Consider the following 14,567-nt stretch of genomic DNA (forward strand, 5'->3'; position numbering starts at 1 on the left):
GAGTGGTAGGCATTTTACACAGCACACAAAGACAAGTCACTGCCCCGAGGCACTTACAATCTAAAGTTTGCCATAAATCCTGTCAAGGGTGGAGATAAGCGTGAGGAGGCCACGCCTATTACAGTGACGTGTTTCAGCTTTGTTCCGGTAGCAGATTCCCCCCACCCCCCTGTCAGTTTGTCTATTTTGATCTCACATTTCCTCCTGGGAGCGGGGGGTGGGTGGGATATGTGGCTTCCTCTCCCATTTTGTCCTCACAACAACCTTACAAGGTAGGTTAGGCTGAGAGTGTCATGATATTCATAGTTCCCCAACATGAGGCCTGTAAGTACCATGCCCCAAGGATAAGGTGACCAGATGGTCACCTTTGTAAACCGAAATGGGTGGGTAGGTGGGCGGCTGCGCGTGCAGCCACAGGAGCGCACTGCCTTCTGGGGCGCTCCTGTTTCCCGCCCTGTGACAGGGCGGGAAACAGGAGTGCCCCAGAAGGCAGTGCTCCTGCGGCCACGTGCGCGGGAGGCTGCCGCACTGCCTTGCGCCCCAGAAGGCAGTGCGGCAGCCTTCCAAAAATCGGGACACTTGAAAAAACCCGCGAGACGCGGGACAAATTGTTTTAAGGCGGGACTGTCCCGCCAAAAGCGGGACGTCTGGTCAGCCTACCCAAGGTCATCTTTTCCTGGATCCTGGCAAACGTTTTGAGAAAGTTGGCAGGGCCAGGTGGGAGTTTTGCCCAGCATATATATATAAATAAATATAAACAAATAAAGGCACCCTGTTAGCTGAACTTCTGCGAACAAATTTGCTGAGCCGCTATGAAGAATTATGTGAAACCCAGCTCCCGCCCACAGACTCAAGAAGAGTATTTGGATAAAGTAGGAAAACATTTTTTGATGATGAGTGATTTTGAAGTTTAAGGATTGTTAAAATAACAACCAATAGAGAAAAGTGAGATTTTTAAAATTAGTAGTAGTTCTACAGATCCAGTTTGACCTAGGTGGCGTAGGAGGTTAAGAGCTCGTGTATCTAACCTGGAGGAACCGGGTTTGATTCCCAGCTCTGCTACCTGAGCTGTGGAGGCTTATCTGGGGAATTCAGATTAGCCTGTGCACTCCCAACACACGCCAGCTGGGTGACCTTGGGCTAGTCACAGCTTCTCGGAGCTCTCTCAGCCCCACACACCTCACAGGGTGTTTGTTGTGAGTGGGGAAGGGCAAGGAGATTGTAAGCCCCTTTGAGTCTCCTTGCAGGAGAGAAAGGGGTGATATAAATCCAAACTCTTATTCTTCTAGGTGGTTAATGACTGAATGGTAAAAAATTACTTTCACTGTTAATACTCAGTGCTGAAGAAACTGTTTTTGCACGCCAAAATTGCCCCTCTGTTGGCACTGGGAATGCCCCGATGCAATTGGGAGTTTTGCATCCCCCCCCCCCCCGTTGCTGCTGCGTGTCTGCCCCGTTGTTGCCCCTCTGCCGCCCCGCAGCACTGCCATTGCTCCGCAGCATTCAAAAATCGTCAATAAGAGGGGGTTGAAGTTCTTTATGAAATATGTCTCTAGTGCTTTGATGAATTGGATTAGTACATCAGCAAAAACACAAAGAAAAATTCATCAAAGCACTAGAGACATATTGAGACACTAGAGACAGGGGGATGGACTAGATGGCCCTTGGGGTCTCTTCTAACTCAACCATTTCACTGAGCTTGCTAAACCAAACTATTCCATCAGGCATACAACTGAAGCCAAGATAAAATTTTGTGAAGTCTGTTGGCCCCAAAATTTACTCTTCCTGACCCCAAATAAGAGCTGGGTAGTCAGAACTTACATGATCAAATGATTTCGATTTAAATCGTCATCAGGGTTTTTACGATATGTTTTTAAAAATTGTTGTTTGTATTAAGTATTTTTATGTAATTTAACATTTCATATAACCAGCTAAGGCCAGGGAGGGCAGAATATAATATAAAATAAAATAAAATATAGGCATCGTAATGAAATTGGCTATTTCTCATTAAGTCAATTTTAATATATAAAGTATCACTACTATAATCCCAAATGCTAGATGTGGTGCATTAAAAAAAGAAATCGTCTTCTTTTTAGGAGGATTTTTATAATCTTCCTGGATGATTTGGAAACAAAGAATTTGTCCGGTAAATAAACTTTGGATGTTTGAATGTATAGTTTATGTATTGTTAGAGTGCTAATATGCACCCTGTATATTCCTGCATCATTGACTGAGAATTAATCCGATTTGTTCTCAGAGTGCAATTATGTGCCACACTGGTTTATGGTATCTTGGTTTATGGTAGTGATACTTTATGTATCATTACTATATCCTACTACCGTGTTTCCCCGAATATAAGACAGTGTCTTATATTAATTTTTGCTCCCAAAGATGTGCCATGTCTTATTTTCAGGGAATGTCTTATTTTTCCTGTGTTCTGTTCGTCGGGCATGCTTCCAAACAAAAACTTTGCTATGTCTTACTTTCGGGGGATGCCTTATGTTTCGCACTTCAGCAAAACCTCTACTATGTCTTATTTTTCGGGGATGTCTTATATTCGGGGAAACAGGGTAGTTTATGTATTGTTAGAGTGCTAATAGGCACCCTGTATATTCCTGCATCATTGACTGAGAATTAATCTGATTTGTTCTCAGAGTGCCATTATGTACCACACTGGTTTATGGTATTTTGGTTTATGGTAGCGATACTTTATATATCATTACTATATCCTACTAAAATTGACTTGGTGATAAGAGAGACATAGATTATTTCATTACGATTCCTATATTTCGTTATATTGTTCTATACCCCACCTGGAGGCTGACGAGAGGAACACTTTTGATTTATGCCCTGCTTTTCTCTCCTATAAGAAGTCTCAAAGCAACTTACAACTTTCTTCCCTTCCCCTCTCCACAATAGACACCTTGTGAGGCAGGTGGGACTGAGATAATTCAGAGAGAACCATGACTAGCCCAAGGTCACCCAGCCGGCTTCATGTATAGGAACAGGGAAACAAATCCAGTTCACCCGATAAGAGTTGGCCACTCATGATGAGGATTGGGGAATCGAACCTAGTTCTCCAGATTAGAATCCACCTGCTCTTAACCACTACACAATGACTACAAACAAGAGGAAACCATGTGTGCCATTCCTTGGAGTGAAAAGAAAGAGGAGTAGTAGTTTGCATTTATACCCTGCCTTTCTTTTCTGTGAGGAGATTCTAATGGGGTTACAAACTCCTTTCCTACCCTCTCCCCACAAGAAACCTTCTTAGGTTGGTGGGGCTGAAAGAGTTCTGAGAGAACCGTGACCACTAGCCCGAGGTCACCCAGCAGGCTTCACGTGCAGGAGCGAGGAAACAAATCCAGTTCACCAGATAAGAGTCTGCTGCTCACGAGGAGGGGTGGGGAATCAAACCTGATTCTCCAGATTAGAATCTGCTGCTGATGTAGAGGAGTGGGGAAATAAACCCAGTTCGCAAGCTTAGAGTCCTCTGCTCACGTGGAGGAGTGGGGAATCAAACCCGGTTCTCCAGATTAGAGTTCCCCACTCTTAACCACTACACCACGCTGGCTCACTTTACAGCATGCTCCTAAGCATGCTATATGAGAGCCAGTGTGGTGACACAGTGTGGTGTATATGAGAGCCAGTGTGGTTAAGAGCAGGTGGATTCTAATCTGGAGAACCAGGTTTGATTCCCCACTCCTCCACCTGAGTGGCTGAGGCTTATCCGGTGAACCAGGTGTGTTTCTGTTACCGCCCAAGAAAATAGCCAAAATATTTTCTTGAGTCAAGTTATATGGATACACTGACTCCATGTCAGGACGCAGAGACTTGTGTGGTTCAGAAGCCTCCACGAGGTTCACAAAGGTTGTATATGTAGGATTATGCCAATGTTATATGGTTTCCCTCTTGCCTTTGCCCCTTTTGGATATAAGGAAAGCCCCTTTTGTGTTGAATTTATGATTTGCCCACTATTTAAGGTTATACTCCAGCTAGGTTCTCCAGCTAGTTTAAGGTTTTGTTATTGTTAATTTAGGAGACTCTTGCCTATAAGCATATGTGTTTATGTCTTAAGGTTTTCCCCAATGTTTAAGTTTAGAAATGTTATTTTAGATATTTGTGTTTTGTTAGTAAAAGCAGTAGCCTGTGGAAGCTGATATTAAGGGACAAGGAAGTTAGCCCTGGAATACAGAAATGGGCTCAGAAATGGCAAATGCAGTTCAATGTAGCAAAATGTAAAGTGATGCACACAGGGGCAAAAAATCCAAACTTCACATACACGCTACAGGGGTCAGTGCTATCAGTCACAGACCAGGAAAGGGATTTGGGCGTCTTAGTTGATAGTTCCATGGGAATGTCAACTCAATGCATGGCAGCTGTGAAAAAGGCAAACTCTGTGCTGGGGATCATTAGGAAAGGAATTGATAATAAAACTGCAAAGATTGTCATGCCCTTATATAAAGCAGTGGTGCGACCGCACTTGGAGTACTGTGTCCAGTTCTGGTCGCCGCATCTCAAAAAGGATATTGAGGAGATAGAAAAAGTGCAGAGAAGGGCAACAAGGATGATTGAGGGACTGGAGCACCTTCCCTATGAGGAGAGGCTGCAGCGTTTGGGACTCTTTAGTTTGGAGAGGAGGCGGCTAAGGGGGGATATGATTGAAGTCTATAAAATTATGCATGGGGTAGAAAATGTTGACAGAGAGAAATTTTTCTCTCTTTCTCACAATACTAGAACCAGGGGGCATTCATTGAAAATGCTGGGGGGAAGAATTAGGACTAATAAAAGGAAACACTTCTTCACGCAACGTGTGATTGGTGTTTGGAATATGCTGCCACAGGAGGTGGTGATGGCCACTAACCTGGATAGCTTTAAAAGGGGCTTGGACAGATTTATGGAGGAGAGGTCGATTTATGGCTACCAATCTTGATCCTCTTTGATCTGAGATTGCAAATGCCTTAACAGACCAGGTGATCGGGAGCAACAGCCGCAGAAGGCCATTGCGTTCACATCCTACATGTGAGCTCCCAAAGGCACCTGGTGGGCCACTGCGAGTAGCAGAGAGCTGGCCCCCCCGCCCCCAACCCCCCCCGCCGCCCCCCCCCCCCCCCCCCCCCCCCCCCCCCCCCCCCCCCCCCCCCCCCCCCGCCCCCCCCCCCCCCCCCCCCCCCCCCCCCCGCCCCCCCCCCCCCGCCCCCCCCGCCCCCCCCCCCCCCCCCCCCACCCCCCCCTCCCCCCCCCGCCCCCCTCCCCCCGCCCCCCGCCCCTCCCCCCCCTCCCCCCCCCACCCCCCCCCCCCCCCCCCCCCCCCCCCCCCCACCCCCCCCCCCCCCCACCCCCCCCCCCCCCCTCCCCCCCCCCCCCCCACGCCCCCCCCCCCCCTCCCCCCCCCCCCCCCACCCCCCCCCCCCCCCACCCCCCCCCCCCCCCACCCCCCCCCCCCCCCACCCCCCCCCCCCCCCACCCCCCCCCCCCCCCACCCCCCCCCCCCCCCACCCCCCCCCCCCCCCACCCCCCCCCCCCCCCACCCCCCCCCCCCCCCACCCCCCCCCCCCCCCACCCCCCCCCCCCCCCACCCCCCCCCCCCCCCACCCCCCCCCCCCCCCACCCCCCCCCCCCCCCACCCCCCCCCCCCCCCACCCCCCCCCCCCCCCACCCCCCCCCCCCCCCACCCCCCCCCCCCCCCACCCCCCCCCCCCCCCACCCCCCCCCCCCCCCACCCCCCCCCCCCCCCACCCCCCCCCCCCCCCACCCCCCCCCCCCCCCACCCCCCCCCCCCCCCACCCCCCCCCCCCCCCACCCCCCCCCCCCCCCACCCCCCCCCCCCCCCACCCCCCCCCCCCCCCACCCCCCCCCCCCCCCACCCCCCCCCCCCCCCACCCCCCCCCCCCCCCACCCCCCCCCCCCCCCACCCCCCCCCCCCCCCACCCCCCCCCCCCCCCACCCCCCCCCCCCCCCACCCCCCCCCCCCCCCACCCCCCCCCCCCCCCACCCCCCCCCCCCCCCACCCCCCCCCCCCCCCACCCCCCCCCCCCCCCACCCCCCCCCCCCCCCACCCCCCCCCCCCCCCACCCCCCCCCCCCCCCACCCCCCCCCCCCCCCACCCCCCCCCCCCCCCACCCCCCCCCCCCCCCACCCCCCCCCCCCCCCACCCCCCCCCCCCCCCACCCCCCCCCCCCCCCACCCCCCCCCCCCCCCACCCCCCCCCCCCCCCACCCCCCCCCCCCCCCACCCCCCCCCCCCCCCACCCCCCCCCCCCCCCACCCCCCCCCCCCCCCACCCCCCCCCCCCCCCACCCCCCCCCCCCCCCACCCCCCCCCCCCCCCACCCCCCCCCCCCCCCACCCCCCCCCCCCCCCACCCCCCCCCCCCCCCACCCCCCCCCCCCCCCACCCCCCCCCCCCCCCACCCCCCCCCCCCCCCACCCCCCCCCCCCCCCACCCCCCCCCCCCCCCACCCCCCCCCCCCCCCACCCCCCCCCCCCCCCACCCCCCCCCCCCCCCACCCCCCCCCCCCCCCACCCCCCCCCCCCCCCACCCCCCCCCCCCCCCACCCCCCCCCCCCCCCACCCCCCCCCCCCCCCACCCCCCCCCCCCCCCACCCCCCCCCCCCCCCACCCCCCCCCCCCCCCACCCCCCCCCCCCCCCACCCCCCCCCCCCCCCACCCCCCCCCCCCCCCACCCCCCCCCCCCCCCACCCCCCCCCCCCCCCACCCCCCCCCCCCCCCACCCCCCCCCCCCCCCACCCCCCCCCCCCCCCACCCCCCCCCCCCCCCACCCCCCCCCCCCCCCACCCCCCCCCCCCCCCACCCCCCCCCCCCCCCACCCCCCCCCCCCCCCACCCCCCCCCCCCCCCACCCCCCCCCCCCCCCACCCCCCCCCCCCCCCACCCCCCCCCCCCCCCACCCCCCCCCCCCCCCACCCCCCCCCCCCCCCACCCCCCCCCCCCCCCACCCCCCCCCCCCCCCACCCCCCCCCCCCCCCACCCCCCCCCCCCCCCACCCCCCCCCCCCCCCACCCCCCCCCCCCCCCACCCCCCCCCCCCCCCACCCCCCCCCCCCCCCACCCCCCCCCCCCCCCACCCCCCCCCCCCCCCACCCCCCCCCCCCCCCACCCCCCCCCCCCCCCACCCCCCCCCCCCCCCACCCCCCCCCCCCCCCACCCCCCCCCCCCCCCACCCCCCCCCCCCCCCACCCCCCCCCCCCCCCACCCCCCCCCCCCCCCACCCCCCCCCCCCCCCACCCCCCCCCCCCCCCACCCCCCCCCCCCCCCACCCCCCCCCCCCCCCACCCCCCCCCCCCCCCACCCCCCCCCCCCCCCACCCCCCCCCCCCCCCACCCCCCCCCCCCCCCACCCCCCCCCCCCCCCACCCCCCCCCCCCCCCACCCCCCCCCCCCCCCACCCCCCCCCCCCCCCACCCCCCCCCCCCCCCACCCCCCCCCCCCCCCACCCCCCCCCCCCCCCACCCCCCCCCCCCCCCACCCCCCCCCCCCCCCACCCCCCCCCCCCCCCACCCCCCCCCCCCCCCACCCCCCCCCCCCCCCACCCCCCCCCCCCCCCACCCCCCCCCCCCCCCACCCCCCCCCCCCCCCACCCCCCCCCCCCCCCACCCCCCCCCCCCCCCACCCCCCCCCCCCCCCACCCCCCCCCCCCCCCACCCCCCCCCCCCCCCACCCCCCCCCCCCCCCACCCCCCCCCCCCCCCACCCCCCCCCCCCCCCACCCCCCCCCCCCCCCACCCCCCCCCCCCCCCACCCCCCCCCCCCCCCACCCCCCCCCCCCCCCACCCCCCCCCCCCCCCACCCCCCCCCCCCCCCACCCCCCCCCCCCCCCACCCCCCCCCCCCCCCACCCCCCCCCCCCCCCACCCCCCCCCCCCCCCACCCCCCCCCCCCCCCACCCCCCCCCCCCCCCACCCCCCCCCCCCCCCACCCCCCCCCCCCCCCACCCCCCCCCCCCCCCACCCCCCCCCCCCCCCACCCCCCCCCCCCCCCACCCCCCCCCCCCCCCACCCCCCCCCCCCCCCACCCCCCCCCCCCCCCACCCCCCCCCCCCCCCACCCCCCCCCCCCCCCACCCCCCCCCCCCCCCACCCCCCCCCCCCCCCACCCCCCCCCCCCCCCACCCCCCCCCCCCCCCACCCCCCCCCCCCCCCACCCCCCCCCCCCCCCACCCCCCCCCCCCCCCACCCCCCCCCCCCCCCACCCCCCCCCCCCCCCACCCCCCCCCCCCCCCACCCCCCCCCCCCCCCACCCCCCCCCCCCCCCACCCCCCCCCCCCCCCACCCCCCCCCCCCCCCACCCCCCCCCCCCCCCACCCCCCCCCCCCCCCACCCCCCCCCCCCCCCACCCCCCCCCCCCCCCACCCCCCCCCCCCCCCACCCCCCCCCCCCCCCACCCCCCCCCCCCCCCACCCCCCCCCCCCCCCACCCCCCCCCCCCCCCACCCCCCCCCCCCCCCACCCCCCCCCCCCCCCACCCCCCCCCCCCCCCACCCCCCCCCCCCCCCACCCCCCCCCCCCCCCACCCCCCCCCCCCCCCACCCCCCCCCCCCCCCACCCCCCCCCCCCCCCACCCCCCCCCCCCCCCACCCCCCCCCCCCCCCACCCCCCCCCCCCCCCACCCCCCCCCCCCCCCACCCCCCCCCCCCCCCACCCCCCCCCCCCCCCACCCCCCCCCCCCCCCACCCCCCCCCCCCCCCACCCCCCCCCCCCCCCACCCCCCCCCCCCCCCACCCCCCCCCCCCCCCACCCCCCCCCCCCCCCACCCCCCCCCCCCCCCACCCCCCCCCCCCCCCACCCCCCCCCCCCCCCACCCCCCCCCCCCCCCACCCCCCCCCCCCCCCACCCCCCCCCCCCCCCACCCCCCCCCCCCCCCACCCCCCCCCCCCCCCACCCCCCCCCCCCCCCACCCCCCCCCCCCCCCACCCCCCCCCCCCCCCACCCCCCCCCCCCCCCACCCCCCCCCCCCCCCACCCCCCCCCCCCCCCACCCCCCCCCCCCCCCACCCCCCCCCCCCCCCACCCCCCCCCCCCCCCACCCCCCCCCCCCCCCACCCCCCCCCCCCCCCACCCCCCCCCCCCCCCACCCCCCCCCCCCCCCACCCCCCCCCCCCCCCACCCCCCCCCCCCCCCACCCCCCCCCCCCCCCACCCCCCCCCCCCCCCACCCCCCCCCCCCCCCACCCCCCCCCCCCCCCACCCCCCCCCCCCCCCACCCCCCCCCCCCCCCACCCCCCCCCCCCCCCACCCCCCCCCCCCCCCACCCCCCCCCCCCCCCACCCCCCCCCCCCCCCACCCCCCCCCCCCCCCACCCCCCCCCCCCCCCACCCCCCCCCCCCCCCACCCCCCCCCCCCCCCACCCCCCCCCCCCCCCACCCCCCCCCCCCCCCACCCCCCCCCCCCCCCACCCCCCCCCCCCCCCACCCCCCCCCCCCCCCACCCCCCCCCCCCCCCACCCCCCCCCCCCCCCACCCCCCCCCCCCCCCACCCCCCCCCCCCCCCACCCCCCCCCCCCCCCACCCCCCCCCCCCCCCACCCCCCCCCCCCCCCACCCCCCCCCCCCCCCACCCCCCCCCCCCCCCACCCCCCCCCCCCCCCACCCCCCCCCCCCCCCACCCCCCCCCCCCCCCACCCCCCCCCCCCCCCACCCCCCCCCCCCCCCACCCCCCCCCCCCCCCACCCCCCCCCCCCCCCACCCCCCCCCCCCCCCACCCCCCCCCCCCCCCACCCCCCCCCCCCCCCACCCCCCCCCCCCCCCACCCCCCCCCCCCCCCACCCCCCCCCCCCCCCACCCCCCCCCCCCCCCACCCCCCCCCCCCCCCACCCCCCCCCCCCCCCACCCCCCCCCCCCCCCACCCCCCCCCCCCCCCACCCCCCCCCCCCCCCACCCCCCCCCCCCCCCACCCCCCCCCCCCCCCACCCCCCCCCCCCCCCACCCCCCCCCCCCCCCACCCCCCCCCCCCCCCACCCCCCCCCCCCCCCACCCCCCCCCCCCCCCACCCCCCCCCCCCCCCACCCCCCCCCCCCCCCACCCCCCCCCCCCCTCACCCCCCCCCCCCCCCACCCCCCCCCATCTGGACTACAGTTCCCATCATCCCCTGCCAGCATGGTGCTGGCAGGGGATGGTGGGAACTGTAGTCCATAACATCTGGAGGGCCGCGAGTTTGACACCTGTGGTGTAGATAGACCTGTACACCTTTGAGAGTGAAATTAATTAGATCGGCAAATTTTGTCCTCTCAAGTTCAGGCTCCCGTTGATTTTTAATTTGGATCGAGGCCTGGAGACAGGGGTGTACCGCCCAGAGGGACATTTGGGGGCAAATATCCCCAGGTGGCACCTGTTTAATCACGGGGGAGGAATCGCTCCTCACACCCCTCTGGCAGAGAGGCGCCCCTGCCCGGCACTCCCCCCTCTGCTGCCGGCTGTAGCGGCCCCCTCCGGACTCTCCCAGCCCACTGTGACCTTCCTGGCTTTGGTGGAGAAGGCTTCGGCGTGCTCTCAGCTGGCCTCCCCTCCTCTCCCCTGCCCTCCCCCCCCCCAGAGGCAGCTTGGGCCGGTTTGAGAAGGTTTGGGGGGGGGTGTGGAAAACTCAATTCTTGCCCCGGGCTCCACTTTCTGTTGATATGCCGCTGCCTGGAGATCTCCTGGAATGACAAATGATCCCCAGACATCAGAGATCGGCTCCCTGGATAAATTCATAGGGTTGGCATGATGGCATTATACCCCGCTGAGATGATCCCTCCCCAAGCCCCGCCTTCCCGAAGCTCCACCCCCCAAATGTGCAGGAGTTGACAACCCAATTTTGATGACACCGGCCTCAAGCGAGCTGCTCCAGTTAGGAAAACGAAACGAATAATAATCTCCTGTTGTACCTTTCCTGGAATCTCATCTGCCTAATACATTTCATAAAATTTGGGGCTGTATTCCTTCCAGCACGGGACTGGCCAATGACTGCCATTTAATATGAACCAACGGCACAAAACCCATTTAGATCGCTCCCATGTATTAGTTCAGCAATCCTGACTGACACACCTGTAAGGCAGGCCGACACAGTCCTCTTCTCCCTTTGCACGTGCTCAGACAGAGCTGCTGGAGACTTGACTAAGGGCATACAGTTTGTTTGTGGTGGAAGAAGAAGAAGAAGAAGAAGAAGAAGAAGAAGAAGAAGAAGAAGAAGAAGAAGAAGAAGAAGAAGAAGAAGAAGAAGAAGAGGAGGAGGAGGAGGAGGAGGAGGAGGAGGAGGAGGAGGAGGAGGGTGGATTTATATCCCCCCTTTCTCTCCTGCAGGAGACTCAAAGGGGCTGACAATCTCCTTGCCCTTCCCCCCTCACAACAAACACCCTGCGAGGTAGGTGGGGCTGAGAGAGCTCCGAGAAGCTGTGACTAGCCCAAGGTCACCCAGCTGGTGTGTGTGGGAGTGTACAGGCTAATCTGAATTCCCCAGATAAGCCTCCACAGCTCAGGTGGCAGAGCTGGGTATCAAACCCGGTTCCTCCAGATTAGATACACGAGCTCTTAACCTCCTATGCCACTGCTGCTCCCGAGTTGAATGGGAATTCGAACTCAGGACATCTTGGCTTTCCAGCTCCCCCCCCCCCCCCCCGCTCCACCTTGCTTGTGCCACAGGTTGCGTCCAGAGAGCAGTGAGAGAAAACCGGAAGGGCCAGACTTTAAGGGGTTATGGGCCAAGGCAGTGGGGGGATCTCTTGGAATGGCGAAGCTAATCACTCCTGCTAGTTGTATGTCAAGACCTGCGGCTTGCGGGTGCTGGAAGCATCATGACACATTTCTGGGGCGCACTGATTGAAACGTCTCCTCACCACCAGGCGAAGAACACCTTGCGGCTTCCCGAGCAGACAGATGTTCTCGCTGCGCTGGCTTTGGGGGCATCAGCCAAGGGGGAGGCCTTCCTGTGTCAACCACTTCAGAGGGGCCGGGAGAGAAAGGGGGAAGAGGGCACGAAAGCCAACACGCTCTGTGTCAGAAACCGCTCTGCGCCACCCCAGGCTGGCAGGCAGCAAAACCCAAGCCCACCACCTGACTGCTAATTTTGGATCTCTGGGAGGGAAATGGTTACTGTCAAATGGGGAAGGCAAGGAGACCCCTGGCTTCCTACTCTCGATTTTTCTCCCCCAGCCGTGGCCTCACCCTCCACCTGTGTCGTGAGCAAGGGGAGAGAAAGAGATGGGAAGCCAAGAGGGCCTGCATTCGAATCTCCACTTAGCTCTGGCAAGAGGGCCACGTTTGAAGGGGGTGGATGCAGTCCTAAAGGAAACATGGGGCCAGGGGCACCTTAGAGACTCACCCCGTTTATTTCCAGATGAGCTGGGGGGAAGAATTAGGACTAATAAAAGGAAACACTTCTTCACGCAACGTGTGATTGGTGTTTGGAATATGCTGCCACAGGAGGTGGTGATGGCCGCTAACCTAGATAGCTTTAAAAGGGGCTTGGAGAGATTTACGGAGGAGAAGTCGATGTATGGCTACCAATCTTGATTTCCCTTGATCTGAGATTGCAAATGCCTTAACAGTCCAGGCGCTCGGGAGCAACAGCCGCAGAAGGCCATTGCTTTCACATCCTGCATATGAGCTCCGAAATGCACCTGGTGGGCCACTGCGAGTAGCAGAGAGCTGGACTAGAGGGACTCTGGTCTGATCCAGCTGGCTTGTTCTTATGTTCTTATGAGTTTTTGTGAGTCATTTCTTTGGATATGTGAAGGGAAATCATCAGTCGTTTCTGCACGGCAAACGTATACCTGTGTACCACCGGGTTTTTTTAAAAAACCTGGGTCTATTTTATCCCAGTGTCCTCTCCGCACAGCCGCCCGTTTCTTTCCAGGAGCCGAGTTCGAATCGGGAGGTAATACTCCAGTTTGTTCCGCACGAGCCCAGGTCTTTTGTATTTACACTGCAAGTGCATCCCTGCGTGTGCAAACCTCTTGCTTGGTCGAGAGTGGCGAGGCGGGAAAAATAAACCGTTTCTGCTCTCGTGGTGTTCGCATAGCAGTGGGATCGCCCTGGGATATTTGAAAACAATTGCCAATTTGACGGTTTTTGAAAATCCCGGGCTAAGGGAAATATTGCGGGGCAACACCTGGGCAGACCCGCTTTAGCACCAAGAACTGTGCGGGTAATTTGCACGAACCGGGATATTTCATTTGCCCATCCTGGGATATTTGGACTGTGCAGAAATGGCCATATTGGGAAATCTTATTGAGAATATTATGGATAGGACTGCCAGCTCTGGGGTGGGAAATATCTGGAGATTTGTGGGGGGCGGAGCCTGAGGTGGGTGGGGATTGGGCAGGGGGCGGGGCTTTAATGTGATACAATGCCATAGAGCAGTGGTGGTGAACCTATGGCACGGGTGCCAGAGGTGGCACTCAGAGCCCTCTCTGTGGGCACGCGCAAACAGAGTGCCCCCCCACACACACATCTAGGCTGGCCTGGGCCGCTGGGCTCAATTATTAGCCTTAAATCTAAGACCGAGTTTTGGGGAACCAGTGTAGGTAACCCTATTAAACACTGTTAAACCCCACTAATTTTCCTGCGAAGAACTAAAGCATAATCCTTTCCCTGGGAGTAAGCTCAGTTGCTGGCAATGGGGCTTGCTTCCGAGTAAACCCTCCTAGGGTTGTGATTCACCTGTTGGAAGACTTGCACAGTTGCTTCAAAGCAAAGCCACCGACTACCACCAAGCTTACTCCCGAGTAAAGCATGTCTCGGAGCCAAATTTTTTTCTATACTAAAACCTCAGTATTCAGGTTAAATTGCTGTGATGGCACTTTGCAATAAATAAGTGGGTTTTGGGGTTGCAATTTGGGCACTTGGTCTCAAAAAGGTTCGCCATCACTGCCATAGAGTTCTCCTTCCAAAGCAGCCATTTTGTACAGGCGAAGTGATCTCTGTCACCCAGAGTTCATTCATGATCCCAGCAGATCTCCAGCCACCCCCTGGAGGCTGGCAACCATAATTATGAGGGAGAGCTTGAGAAAGAAAGGAATAATTTCTTTGCTTCAACTCCTCCCCACAATAATCTTCCCCATGAAACTTCTCAGTGTGAATTTCCCACTAGGCTTGCTGACCCCCAGGGTCTCCATCTACCCAGATATTTATTTTTAATTTTTTTTTATTTTCTCAGCATACAGGAAAACCCATTTTCACGCCGCCACCACATCAACACAAAACAAAAATAGGAAATACAGAAAAGAAAAACAAACACACACAAAGGAATTAAAACATAACTCCTACAATAACTAGACTCAGCCTATTATAACTGACTAAACTACACACCATAGCCACAAATAATGACTTCCTGCTATTTCATTGTCGAATTCTAATCTATTCTTAAGTTCCTGCATCTATTTAAAATGGAACAATTTATCAGTTACACATTTTATCATTTCTAATATTCTATTTCAATCAGCTGGGTTTTTAAAAAAAAAAAATCTCAAATCCTGCAATTATTTCTTCTCTACCGTATTTTTTCAATAGATAGTCCATAAAAGCTGGGGTGCTGTGTGGTTTCCGGGCTGTATGGCCGTGTTCTGGTAGCATTTTCTCCTGACGTT

This window comes from Sphaerodactylus townsendi, unplaced genomic scaffold, assembly GCF_021028975.2.
Source record: "Sphaerodactylus townsendi isolate TG3544 unplaced genomic scaffold, MPM_Stown_v2.3 scaffold_24, whole genome shotgun sequence".
NCBI lineage: Eukaryota > Metazoa > Chordata > Lepidosauria > Squamata > Sphaerodactylidae > Sphaerodactylus > Sphaerodactylus townsendi.